The 14,412-nt window shown below is 42.3% G+C and overlaps 1 long non-coding RNA gene across 3 annotated transcripts in view; it reads right to left on the reverse strand.

Moving 5' to 3' along the window:
- The window catches only part of LOC106019428 (uncharacterized), a 158,607-nt gene that overhangs the window by 141,349 nt on the left and 2,846 nt on the right, over positions 1-14,412 (reverse strand). For 2 of the 3 annotated variants that reach the window (XR_011810925.1, XR_011810924.1), the window contains exon 1: positions 7,080-7,244. The exons of the other annotated variant lie outside the window; for it this stretch is intronic. This is a non-coding gene — a long non-coding RNA (uncharacterized lncRNA). Of the gene's footprint in view, positions 1-7,079; positions 7,245-14,412 lie in introns of those variants that run through there. 3 annotated transcript variants of the gene reach the window in all.

The raw sequence follows: 14,412 nt of genomic DNA on the forward strand, positions 1-14,412 counted from the left end.
AAGTCTTTCTTGATCACTCCACCAAAGGCCACAGAGCTTGATTGCTGGACGAGTTGTTAGCTTTCAATAGTCTCTCTCTAACGGCAATATTTTTTAAATGATTAAGATTAGGGAGCAGGTTTTTAAAGGTTTTCCAGCACCAAGAGCAGATAAGCATCTGGAGGCACTTTTCGATGCATCAGGGAATCCAGTTTCCATTGTTCCCAGACATTGTTTTATATTCCATAAAGATACATAAATGTTATTTACAGGCAGGAATGAACTAGACTAGTGCAAAACCAGCAGCAGTACAGTTCATCCACCCCAAAACACTGACCCTCAGGCCAAATCATACCCTTCCACATAGCCAAAAACCCTGCAGACTACTGGTAAAGCACATCCCAGGCCCACACGGTGCCTGTGCTCTGCTCCAGCTCAGCCACCCCAGACAACACAGCTCTGGGAAAACAGTGCTGGGACTCTGTGCACAGGCTCCCAACCATGCAGGGGTTTTTATTCCATGTCTACTCACAGAAATACCTTTGCAACACAATTCTTCCTTGCTACATGGGCATGGTGCGTGCCATGCACAGCTTCAGCCCCTAGCATGGAGGCAATCTGTTCTGATCCCTTTGGCACAGCAGCAATGATGCAAGGACCTGCTGTGCGCACAGCCGGACACCTCTGGACAACACAGGGGAGTCTCCTTCCACGGGGCTGGAAACAAACATTTACTGAGGAGTCAAAGCTGTCTGTTCACTGATTAAAGCTAACCCAAATAATCAGACACATTTTGTTCTCTAATCATCAAGCTACTGTCCAGATTATCTTTGACAAGTGAAAAGAAAAGATTGAATTTACTTCTAATTTACTTCTTTAATAACTGACTGCGTGATGCCCCATTTGTTATATATTTCTGCCTCACACTGTTCAAAGAGCAAATACAAGTTTTAATATTGTTTATGTTACTATCATTTGAAAATTAATAGCTTTTCATATATCTTTTGACTTCCTAGTGGCTAAAAGGAAAAAAAAATCTTAAATGTATTCAAGGCTAAGTGTCATTTAAACTGCCTTTGATATACATGTATTACAGTAAATTACCATAAACATGCTACCCAGTGATGGAGACAAATGCCCAAAGAGAAAACCCGTGTAAACAAGACAACTAAAACTGTCTTATACATATTTAAGGGATCCATAAATGAGAGCTAGTCATAAACTTGACAAAGGTAATAGAAGATATATGTTAAACTTCATTGCTATAAAATTCAGGTTAAAAAGGTGATATAAATATTTTAGTCTTTTATCTAAGACTATCTTTAAAGATTTAGTTTCTCTTCATCTGCTTTGGGGGTGGTTGGAAGAGGAGTGGGGGGTTGTAGGCTTTTCTTTTTCTTTTTTTTTTTCCTTTTTCCCTTTTTTAAACCTTTCCACCTTCTGTTAGTTATTTTGAGCTCTGTTTCTTTCCTACCATGTTTCTTAGAGAGCTTGTTAAACGTTGCTGCACTACACACAAGTCTACACGCATACACCCACAGAGTTACTGAATGATAGCTGCTAGTCCTCCGAAGAAAGGGCTTTCAAACTCATGCATCAATTTCCCATTACTTAGAAATCCACGTTTGTGACAATCGACACGCACAGACCACTTCTGTGATGGTGGGGCGATTTTCTTCTCAGCCCAGCAGGCTCAGGGCTGTCTTCCCTTCTGTTCAAAGTAACAAGCAATCGGCTGTAACCAGCCCTGATTTCATGGCAGCCCTGGTCAGGGCAATCTGCAGACGCAGCAGCACCCACAGCTCCCCTGCAGTCCCTGATCCCTGCTGTTCTTCCAGTCTCAGCAACTCAAATCAAGAACGAGCCTACGAAGGAGAGCAGGATCTCTCCTTACATCACAGACACTGCAGCTTGAGACATGCGTACAGCGTGCCCTCCTCCCCACTGCCTTCAGCCACGCTGCTGCTCAAGGAGCAGCTCCTACTTCCTGAGCACAAATACTAGATGATCAACAACATTTCTGTTGCCAAAAGTCTGATTTTATCATGATCTTGAAGTACTTGGTACTTCTCCTAAATTCCTAGGTTTTGTGTAGGAATCTCACCACATTTAATTTCTAGTTCCCAGGGCTGCAAAGGAAAGGGTCTTGAAAAATGTCCAGAATTATTTTTTTTTTAAATGAAAAGAAAGAGGAAAAGAAATAGAAGTGATTTCTGTGGGATTTAATTTCAACCTCAAAAGCCATGGCATGGCTCCTAATGTCAGCATACTGGCCAGCACTGAACACAAACACAACATCCGTTGCGGGCTCAAATATCCAACACCCTGATTCAGAAACACAGCTGCCACTGTTTTACACCAGCACCTACCCCAGCACAACTTAATGAGAAATATTTCTCCCTATATAAACAAATGTATCCCACTGAGGTGCAGAACTTCTATATGTAACATGGAGATAAGTGTTAATGCCCATTAGGTGTACACTTATTTGAACATCATGTAGCTGATAGTTCTTGTTTTAGTCTCCTGTCACAACCACTAAATTTCTTAGACTATATATAAAGATATAGTACACATATATAAAATAGAAAAAAGTAAAATGTTTTATGATTTCCATAAAATACATCTGTATCCTCCATGGTCCTTACTTCCCATGTGAACAGCCAAATATTCAGGTTCTGTGGAACACCACTATATACATTTTCCTACTGAGGAATAGTCCCATACACATCAGTTAGTAAAAGGAATTTGAGGTTGATTTATTGCATCTAAAAGTTTGGGATGTGTCTTTATATTCTACTCATTCCTACAAGCAAAATTCCCTGGAACAGCCACGAGAGCACGTTGATATTTAGGGCCCTGCTCTTTTGCTCCATCTCTCAGCAATCTCCTCATCAAGTCAGTTCAATTTTCACGTGTTTCCCCTCTCAGCCCCAACAGGCACTCCTGGTAATTGCCCAGCTCTGAAAGCCAAGCAAGGTCTTTTCTGGCTTGTGTTATTAGTAGCGGTAGATTTTGTGAAATCAGAGGTTAGTTAATAAGCCATCAGGACAGTCTAAACTGTCACAGCAGTCCTGGCAGAAGTAACAACACAGATTTAGCTGACATCTATAGGGTAAAAAGATAAAATAAAGAAACTGTCATTCATAAGCAATTGCTTTTGAATCAGGAACAACAGGAAAAGACACTAACGTTCAAAAATATCCTGACATTTTGCCAATAGAGTTTAAATTTCTAGTGTTGTTTATTTCAGATCCTATACTTCAGGGGAGGAGGGGATTTTTTTTTTCCACTTTTTTTCCTGTTCTGAACTTTTCTTATTTAATTTGAGCAAAGATGGGCCAGAACCAAAGCCTGTGATCCAAGTATTCCCACACTTTCTGCTCTTCAAAATCAAAATCTATACATTGTGCCTGTGATCCATCTCTCACCTTAATGACTGTCTTGTTTCTCTTATTCCCTCTCTGAGCCTGCTTGCCAGTCTGTTTATTTTCTCTTCATCAACTTTTTTGGGAAGAGGCCATTTCATTTTCCATCAAGTCTCTTTTCTCTTCCATCGATTCTTATTCTGTATTTCTCCCTTTTGCCCTCACACAGCACTACACACATTTTCCTCTCCATTAAGTTAACTCACAATTCATCAAGATTGTGCACTCCGGAGCCAAACAGATATGGAGCTGTTTTAGAAGAAAAGGCAGAGATTGCTCCAGCTCACTAATAAAGGGTATCAATCTTGCTCCCTTTTAAATGAAACATGTTGTAAGCTTCTCTTAGTCACACTAATGAAAGTATTTTGCCAAGTTTATCCCTAGCATGAGTCCCAGACCAAAAAGTGAGGAAGGACAGGGTACAGCATTGAGAATAATGGAGCTATATTTTTAGTTAATGGATACTACATATTAGAAGTAGTAAGAACCTTTCCAGGGCTAGGAATAGGATAATAATGAGCACTTTGTACTTGGAACAGAGGGCCAGGACCCTCCCTCTAAGTGGCATACATAATGGCTCTGCAATGTTTTCATGAGGTCAGTATAGAAGTCAACTCTTACCTGACTATTCTATGAGAGTCTTGGAGGGGTGGGGTAGGAATTCTGATCCATAATTAAAAGGGTTTTATACATTCAAAGCCAGGAGAACAGCACATAGCTAGCTCAGACATCCTTCTTCAGAATTTCTCTCGCATTCCACCAAAGTAACCACTATTGATATTTATCACAAAATAAATGCCTAATGGGACAGTTCTCTGTTTGCACAGCAACTCCAGAACTGCACCTCCCTCTAATAACCACAGAAGCTCCTGGAATACAAGGAGGAATAGAGCCTCTGTGAACTGCTTCAGGAGACGAGGGGTTTATTTCCAATGATGGGCAGGCCGCTCACTGCAAAATGTCTACATGCAGAGAAGCAAGAAGCTCTGCTTTCTTTGTGGTTATATTATAGTTCGAGGATTTCAAGGGGGTGATTTACTGAGTAAATAGCAAGGTTACCAAACACTCACACTGCAGATTTTAAGCTTCACAAAAAAAAAAAAAAAAAAAAAAAAAAGTAAAATACAATGAAAACAAAGACTGTTTGACTGTTTCTCATTACAGAAGCCAGTGAAATCTACAACACGTAGCAGAGCTGGAGTGCCAAAGATGTGTGTGTACACCTGATATTAGGAGTTGGGAGGCATAAATATTAATGAACAAACTATGGGGTGGAATGACAAGATGATGGGCAAGATGGAAAAGACAACAGAGCAAGTGAACAGCATCGGCAGGTCCATGGTGTTATCACAGATCCATGGACCTTGTCCTATCTGCATCAGGGTTTCCACCTGCAACCCTGACCCTGTCTCCTTCCTTGTGCCTCAGCAGGTGCTCACATACCTGAGAGCTCTGGAATGGGTCTCCTCTCCCCTGCTGCACAGAACTTACTAGATGCAATGCACAATAGTACAAGCAGCCAAATAATGTTTGTCCCTATGTCTTACACATCTACTACAAGGAATCAGTTTGAATTCAACTGAAACAATTTATTCAATCCACATTTTTAAGGGGGGGGGGGGGGGGGGGGGGGGGGGGGGAGGGGAGGGGATTTTTTTCTGGCTTTACTGATAGGTTTCATTAAATTCTGCTGTTTTACAAAATTGGAGGACAAAAAAAAAAAAAAAAAAAAAAAAAGTTATCCTTCCAAAATAAGGTTACAGAATTATTTTAGAAATTGCTAAAATGCCACAATACTTTGGTATTTCTGAAAAAGTTTCATCTATTATTTATCAGAATATTTTGTTTTGACATTATTGAAATTTCTCCTCTCATGTCACTTTTTCTTTTATAGAAGGTATTTTCCAATTTTCAGATATTTTCTTATCTTCCCAAAGATCCATTTTTAATTTAATTTATTAGTTAATTAGGCAAATGGGAAAAGTCAGCCTAGTTTTGTTCAGCTCAGGACATTTCCAAGAGCATGGTCTAACATTCTCATTTTAATACACTGCACATCTTATGGCCAGATGCTACATTAAAAAAAAAAAAGTTAAATAATAAAGTGATAAAGTCTAATTCCATCCTGTAATCCTAATTTAATATGAGCCGTGTGCGCACAGCTGAGGATGACATTTTTAAAGTCACTTCACTTTTCTGCTAACATCACTTTAGGGATTTAAAATCCATTCCCCCCCCAGTCAAATTCTACTTTTCTAGTTTCTACTTCATCTCCTCCCTGCACCAGCACTGAGCGAACAGAGTCTAACGCCAAGCGCACAGCCCACGACTCGCTCTGCAGTCTCTGTATATTCCTTTCCTTACAGTTCTTAAAGCAGGGACCACAGAAGAGCTTTTTCTCCTTTCCAGCTCTAGAAGTTACTCAGCAGGGACCTGCTGAAGGCGGTATGCATCCTTTGCTTCTTCCTGCAGGACAGCACACCTCCCTGATCTTCCGTATCCACCCAGCACTCGGTACCAGAGTGGCAGATGTGTTATTGGAATTGAGCAAGGTGCGACCACCTCAGCCTTACCTGGTGTCTCTCCCCATCTTCAGTTTACCTTCCACATCATTACAGTAGTCCCATTTGCTGCTCTTAATTCCTTATTCTCCCTTATTCCCCTGAGAAACCTCATCAGCTTTCATCCTGAAATAATATGACATATCATCACCAGCTATCACAGAGGACAATTTCTCTGTCTCTCCTGGGGAGCATATTTTATACCTGCTTCCTCTTCTGCAGCTCATCAACACAACAGACCTTTAACAACTGAAAACAAAGATCGTTTGCTTGAGTCTTTACACTATACTTTGCCCAAAAATAAATAAATAAATAAATAGCAGGAAGGCAGAAGAAGCCAAGTAATCACCAGAAGACAGGATCTCAACACCCACAGACTCACAACTATCAAAAAGATCAACGCAGATTGATGGGACAATGTAAATAGTGATTCTTACTTTGATAAGCACAAAACATGATCTGTGATGATGATATAAGTTGCTGCTTCGGTTGTTTTTTAATGATAAGTGAACTCCTTGGTTGTCTTCTCTCTTCTGATAGTTTTGAAAGGAGAGACTGTACAATGGCAGGGAGCAATTGAATTGTAAAGACAGAGGCACAGATGGATAACAACTCTCTGTCATTTGTTCCTGAAACTTCCTAAATGAAATTCACATCAAAATGTGAAAATCTGCAAAGCATCATTAATTTCAAGGGATTAGAGCAAGATTTTAAGCAGGAACTATGAAATAGTTTCTGTGTGTACTCTTCTGATGTCTTTCCTATTTCATCTAATTAACAATAAAACAGATGTCCCGTGACAAAATCAGCTTTTTCATCCAATAACACTCTGACAATCTAAAAATGCCAATCCCTTCACATATGTAAGTTAAATGTCACTGGAGACAGTTGATGCAATTTAGAGATAAGAGCAAAGTGAATATTAGCATTGGGTAACTAGCTACAGGAGTTACAGCCAATTTTTAAATGGTGATGAAGACCAACACGGGGCACCTCTTTGCCTCTTACTAACTTCACTGTCTCTACTGATGTTCCAATCAGTTAAGACACAAATGCAGAACTTCTGTTGGTGAATCCATGTAATGCAACAGGGGGGAAAAAAGCCACTCACCTTGACTTTTCCAAAGTTAAATCAAGTAATCTTCAGAGCATTACGAATGCCCATAAAACTCGCTATGCTCTCCTCACTCTCATTTGACACAGGTGTCACAGTCAATCCCTGCAACAATCCATTCTGCCCTCAAGCAAAACACTCATCTCTCTGAAAATTTGCACCACATGGCCCTAAGTTCCTTCCTGCTGTCACACACACCCTTCTTTAATTCTTCCTTAATTGTTTACATGTGTCAAGTCACCCCCTATTTCAGCTGACCCTATTTTAGAAATCTTCACAACCTTCAGTTTAAGAATGTCTCTTCCTCTTATCCCCGTTATGTCCCCTCAAAGAAAATGGAGTTATTTTTGACATTCAAAAGATACCCTTCAGAACAATGCAATTATTCTGGAGATACTACATCTCTTTATGAAATGTGATATACAGTACTCAGAGCAACTCCAGAGAAGTTAATCATAGTTGCAATCATGTGTCTTTTCCAATTCACACAGCTGTGTGATTGACAGAAACTCCCAAAGCAGAATTCAATTAAGCATAATTTTGATTCTCATAAGACAAGCCTGCCTTTGTTGTAACACTAAAATCAGTTCTGAAACACAGATAAAACAGATATTAAATAATGTAATCTGCAGCTGCTCATACAGAATAAATGCCACCAATAATAATGCTGCCACGGTTACCTTCTGCAGACTTTGGAGCTGGTTTTCTTCAAAACTGAAACAAATATCTCAAGTTATAGTATGCTACAGGGTGGACTTTCAAAGGTTTTGAAGTACCTAAATGTGCAGAAAGCTCGTAGGGACTTTCAAAACCATCCAGACTCTTACTCCCACCTAATCAACAGGAGTTGTAAATCAATTCTTAGTTTGTCAGACCTACGCACATATATTGTGGTGGCATCACCCCCAGCAGGTTACAAGGTCTGTGACATCTCCTGTATTAAAAGTGCTTCAGTAATCCTTCTGCACAGGGATGGTGGTACAGCAATGCGCTGTCTGGGGGAGTAAGCACCGTGATTTGTCATCCAAAATGCTCAATAACTTCTCTGTAATTATAATAGTACTTACTTTAATCAGTTAAATACTGGACAAGATTTGATCAGTTCACCCACTCTAATCTCTCTTGCCACATCAAAACCCATTTAAGAAGTATCTGGTTCTTCCACACAATCCATAATGAGCCATTTAAGAAATTAACCGGTGTCTGCATCAAGAAAGGGGCCCAGTGTAGTTGGTTAGCATGGTATTACTGTTGATTCCATTTTGTTCACTCATTTCCATCATTCAATGGGACAGAATCTCTGCGTGCCAAACCCAAATGTGCCCTGCTGACCCTTTTTCACCCACTCTCTGCACACTGAGGAATAAGATAAAAGAGCACCTCAGATTGCCCCTTGTGATGAAGTCTGAACTGACCTCTGCAAGACTGGGGCCAGGAATTAATGCTACTTGCCCGTCCAGAGCCCACACCATGGCAGACACAGGACTGTTTCCCGTTCCCTGCTTGTTGCACTCACCTGCTGTCTCTTTGGTTGCTGCCAAAGACACTGACAGCCCCTGCAATTGCAGCAATGGTGTTTTAGAAGTACGGACACTCTTGCTCCTTTCAGGCTCTTTCATTGTCTTTTTGCTGAGAACACTCAACAGAAGGGATAAAAATCCCTGAGGTGTCACTGCAGGCTGACTCACTGTGAGAATACACTAGCCACCACACAAGACATTTCTAGTAAAGGGAAAAAATTAAGAAATACAGTTTGGGTTCTGCATCATGAACGCCCCAAAGCATATTTAGATGAGCAGTTTCCCTAACTTGTTATTTGCAGTTAAAACCCAGCCAAGAAAGGTAGACGCTCTGATGGACTGCACAGGGCTGAAGTGTACATCAGAGGGAAAACACTGCCAGAGAAACCTGGCCGTACGTAAAGCTGAGCCTTAAGCAAAAGAACGGGAAAAATGGGTCTCTTAGAAAAGAGACAGCATGTTTTTGCCATCTAACCTTCAACTGTCAGATGCTGTCCTAGTTTCAAAGTCATTTAAGGCAGGGGAGGAGCGGCGGTGGCTTTATCACAGTCTCTGCTGCCCTCTCGTGGCGTCTTCAGCAGGCACGGAGCTCAGCAGCCCGGGCTGGTGCAGAGGAGAAACGGTCATTGCAGCAGCATTTCAGCCTCAGTTAGGAACTTTTGTTATTAAATATTGTTAACTTAGAAGTGTGTGGATTTTCAGACCTAGTGGGTGGTTTTCAGTGTCCCAAAGCACAGGTTCATTTTTTCCCTCCCTTTGGCTTCCATTCCTAGACTAGGGTCTGAGGGGAAAAGGCGAAGAGACTCCATGCAAGAATTTGTGCAAGGTCACTGCAATATTTATTTGTTGTTGTGCATACAGACACACCCTGACTGCAGCATTCCTTAAGCCTGCACCTCCTTCAGTGGATAACACAACACATTATAACCCATTTACGCTTTAATACAACATTTCAATCCATGAAATGAGAAATATTACACAAGATGAGACCAAAGCTTACCTAAAACAACAAAAAATAGTGATTTTCTTTTAAAAGAGCTAGAAAGTGGTTCATGTGATAAATTCACGTTTCCATTCATTCGCCCACCAATATTCCTTATCATAGTAAATTAAAAGTATTTCACAAAATCCCATTAAAGTATAGCCAAGGTGCCAAGTAAACACATTAGCCCAGAAGAGGCATGAGGAGCTCAGCACACTCATTAATGGACAAAAAGCCTTTACCAGTTACGACAGACAGGTCTGGCACTGGAAAGTGTTTCTATTTTTAGCTCAATTTCCAAAGGAAATGTGGCTTATGCAATCATCCTATGTGCAAATGCTGTGTGCCTGTCACCCTCACTACTATCACTGCTCTGCCTAAGCAGCCAGCTGCAGACCAAGTCTCATAAATTATGGAAATTCCCGGGAACTTGGTTATTATAGGCAGGCTGACAGAAGAGAGAGTCCCTGCAAGTGACTCTTATTTGCAAACCTGCACCTAAGGCTGCAGTTTTGCCGCTAACTCCTCCTTTTCTCTTTCTGTTACAATATCAAAGGGCAGTCAACACAATTTCCAGCCAGGATCTGCAGTTCATTGCATGCTTAAGTCTACAGTCCATGTAGATGCCAAATAAATAAAAATACTCAATCAGGAAGAATCAAACTTACCAATTTGTGCCGGGATGCCATTATGCTGCAAACACACAGAGCAATAAACACACTTTATCTCAAAGCCAGTGGGGAGAGAGAGCAAATGGGTCAGCACAAGAAAGAAATGAGGTATGGCAGAAGGCAGCAGAGGGCCAGGTGTTGCCGGTAGTGTCCCAGCAGTGGGGAAATCCCACCCTAGCCCAGGTCTGTGTTAGCCTAGACATCACACAGCCCCCCAGAAGTGGTGCCTTCCCCAAAGCAGCATGGATTAAATAGCACAGAACGTAGGAGGTGGGAGAGAGAGTACATACATGCTTTGCTGTTAAGTGTGAAGCCAAGACCGGACCTGAGGTCATCGTATGACTGTGGGTCAGTTTAACATATGTTTGTTTCACCTAAATTAAAGAAGAACTTTCCAAAACTGCAGAAAGAGGCCTTTTTACTTATTTAAATTGCCTTTTGTACTGTGTTAATAAAAGTACCGCATGGCATTCTCAGACACTGTTCCCTTAATAGCTGGAATCCTCTCCCTCTGTCAATTCTCCTGCTGACATTTTACTCTTTTTCATCTTTGGGCTCAGGGCAAATTTTTTCAACCTGATTTCCTTACAAATATTTGGGCTTTGCTCCTTCATTCCCTGAAGCCAGCAAAAATCCTGAATGAACAAGGAATGCAGAACCAAACCACAGAATAATTTACGTTTTGTACTTTACTTGCTTTGAAAGTCCCTGAAGACATATCACTGTTTATTACTACAATAAAACATTTCTAATTCACTCAAGTGAACTAATGACTGAGAAACCTCCTGGATATTACTGAACTGGCAAAACGTAAATGATTACTATATTATTTTCTGAAGGAAAGCTAATATAATGTGGGTTTTTTTTTCATTTTTTTTTTAAGTAACCTGTGTTTGATTATTTGTTACAGAGCTTTGCTGCTCAGTGGGAAAGGTTCTGTAGCATGCTTTGCTGAAGCCTCAACAATGTGAAAGGCTGTGAGAGATCTACAACTTTTCAGCCCTAAAAACACAAGCAGAAGCCATCATCTTGGGGTGGGGGAGAGTTGTGGGATTACTGAAATCCTACTAACAGTCCTTCCTTTCTGCTTATATTTCAAACAGCTCGGTCAAAAGCAGCTATTCATCAAGGCCCTGAGTTCAGGCACATGTCTATGAGCAGGTTTATCCTTGCCACGTCAGTTTTATTTACTTGTTACATATGGTCATAGTATCAAATTATGAGCTGAGTAAGGGACTGTTTGTTGTTTTTCCCTGCCCTAATACCTCCGCAGCTCAATGGCCCCTTATTGCTGCAGGTGCATCTGGCTGCTCCAGTAAGACAAATAAAGAGGGCATTAATTCCTGGGCTTACTCTCATCTTCAGCAGTGTGGAGGAGAACCACAGGTTGGGTGCAGGACTCTGCTGGCTCCACGCAAATCTTGGTAAGAAACTGGAGTACCTGAAGCACCAGACCGGGTTTGACCACACAGTGGCAGCAGAATCAAGACACTGCTCAAACAAGTCCTTATCCAAATGTGATCCACTGTTAGTGCCACAGTAGCAAACGTTCACTAGCTCTTATTTGGGAAAAACAGAAATAGCCCTGCAAAACCACGTTAGAGGTGATGCATCACATACAGTTGCAGAGAATTTCCCAGCGTTTAAGCTCTAAATTCTTCAGTTCTAACTTGCAATGCATGACCTGAGGATTTGCTGTGAACATTTGCTGTAATGACCCCATGTCTGTTTTGGGCCTGACTGAAAGCTGTGCCAAAGAACAAGCTCAGACACTGCTTGCCTCCCAGGTGCTCCAGAGAAAGGGTGAAGAAAATAAAACGTGAGTCCTCACTCTCTTCACAAACTACTGCATATATAAGCAGAGAGAAATCCTGTCAACATTGTGCTGGAAGCCTTCAAGAAATGTTCTGGAGCAAAAGGCTCCAGGCCAGTTAATTGCACAGGGCTCTTGTGGCTTAAAGGGTGTTCTGCTGAGTGGATGAAAGTAAAATCCGACCTTCCTTAAGAGCAGAATTAATAAATAAGCAATGACAAGAAGAATAAGCAGAGGGGCTGAGCCCACTTGCATGAGTAATTCAGAAGCAACCATCTCGGTGTCTGTTTGTGCCACCCACAGCTGAAGGGACAACAACAAACCTGGAGTCGCAAAGGCACGAGGCCAGCCCTGGCCCACTCCTTGCTGTCATCAGAAAATGACAGCACAGGGCCCCCTCCTGGCCACCAGGCAGCCACTCTTCTACAGCAGAGCAATGTCCCTGGTCAGCCCAGAGTCCCTTTGTGCAAAGATCTTAACCCATGACAGCAGCGCATCCCCGCCGTCGTACACCAGCAGAAATGAATGTAGCTGGAGCCTGCAGGTCCCCTCCCCGGGCTGCACGGCCCACGCTCCACAGCATCCACTTGTCAAAACATCCAGCGAGAGACTCCTACAGTATTCAGATGGAGCCAACAAGAGGCGGCACAGCAAAACAAACACCAGATGGAATGGCGGAGCAGGGTGGGGAGGAAGAAAAAAGCTCTGCGGTCTGCGGACTCCACAAAGCCTCTTTGAGGAAGTGGGCTGAATGGCCGGGGTGGGAGGGGAGGGCGAGACAAGAGAGGGGGAATTTTCCCTCTTGTTCCAGAGCCCTGCAGGGACCCTGCTCCAAAGCCAGCGCTGCACATCTCTGCGCACCCCTGCTGAGCTGCTCCAGCTCCCACCAGGACAGACTTCAGGGCTAACAGATTGCAGGGACAAGGAGAGAGTGTCTAGGATGCTGTGCTTCTCCTAGAAAACTGCCACTGGGCAGGCAACATCACCTGAGAGAGCAGGGTACAGCACGCCAGCTTCCACAGCTCTTAGAAAGGAAAAATGCGGCTTTCAGAGCTTCCCTGCACAAAAGGGCAAAACACTGTACATTAATTAGCTGTTCTCCTCTACACCAAGCATGCTGCTGCAGCCAGGTGTGAGGCTGGAAGTGGTGAAGCACTGTCTAAGGGCAAAGCGTTTTGCCACAGCATTAAACGAGGCTGTTGGGGAATAACCGCATGCAAACTTCAGAGGAGCAGAGCAGCATGTATGCACCACACACCTTTTCAGTTGGCTGTGACCATTTAACTGAACAGGGAGTTATCTGCCTTAATCATTACTATTAAATTTATTATTCATTAACCACATCAATTATTTAAATTTAAGACTATGGATCCTGGAAGTCAGTGTGAGACACTGACTGCTTTCAGTTCCTGATGGCTGGCCAAAGCCTGAATTCTGGTGCTCATTCTGAAGGCCTAACCAACACACCAGATCTGGTCTTGTGCTGCTTTACACATAGCATGTGACCAGCAGTGTAATGCCTTTCATTTTGTCAAGCCCCTATGGTTGGTGACTTCATTTATCTTCCTCCCCCAGTTGGCTAAAAGCTTACTTAAAAGCAAACTCTGAGGCTCTCAAGGAACACCAGGACTCCAAGAATCAGATCTTACAAAAATCCTTTCAGTGCTACAAAATACTCAGTAAGTCACTAACCTTGGCCAATACTCACAGTTCTTGTTTGCCAGATGCAGTGTTTGTTCTTGTTTCTCTCTTTCAAACTCCAACTAGCTACTGCACATGACAGAAGTTTGGGCTGAGAACATGGTATTTCACCTGAGCCCCAAGCGACCCCCCTTGGGCACGTGGTAACTCTTTGATCAAAGAGGAAGTTTAACCAAAGCCTTCTGAGTTGCAGCCAGATGCCCAGACCACAGCAGCATCTTCTGAATTTACTTGCAAGAGAGGCACCTCTTAACCTCTGCACTTCCACTACCGACATTTGAACAAGAGCTCAGCATGCGTGGCCGGCACCTTTAAGGTTTTAGACATGATTGTTAAAACAAAGAGGCTTAGGATAAACTACCACTATTACAAACCCAATCTCCTGCATTCTCCTAATCACCCTTTTAGCCTTTCCCAGGATAGAGGCTGCTTCCTGAGCCCTTTCAAACATCCTGCAGCACTACTTGGTGACTAAATCTCAGGAAAAACATGCTGAAGACGCACAGTGCCTAGTGAGATTTTCAAAAGGATTTTAATGGTAATTAGGTGGAAGACACTTTGAAAACTACATGTGTACCACATGCAATCACAGGAATCTGCTACCTAACCTAGAGAGAAGGGCTGAAGTTTTAAGGGGCAGAGC

The sequence above is a fragment of the Anas platyrhynchos genome, chromosome 8, assembly GCF_047663525.1.
Source record: "Anas platyrhynchos isolate ZD024472 breed Pekin duck chromosome 8, IASCAAS_PekinDuck_T2T, whole genome shotgun sequence".
Classification (NCBI taxonomy): domain Eukaryota; kingdom Metazoa; phylum Chordata; class Aves; order Anseriformes; family Anatidae; genus Anas; species Anas platyrhynchos.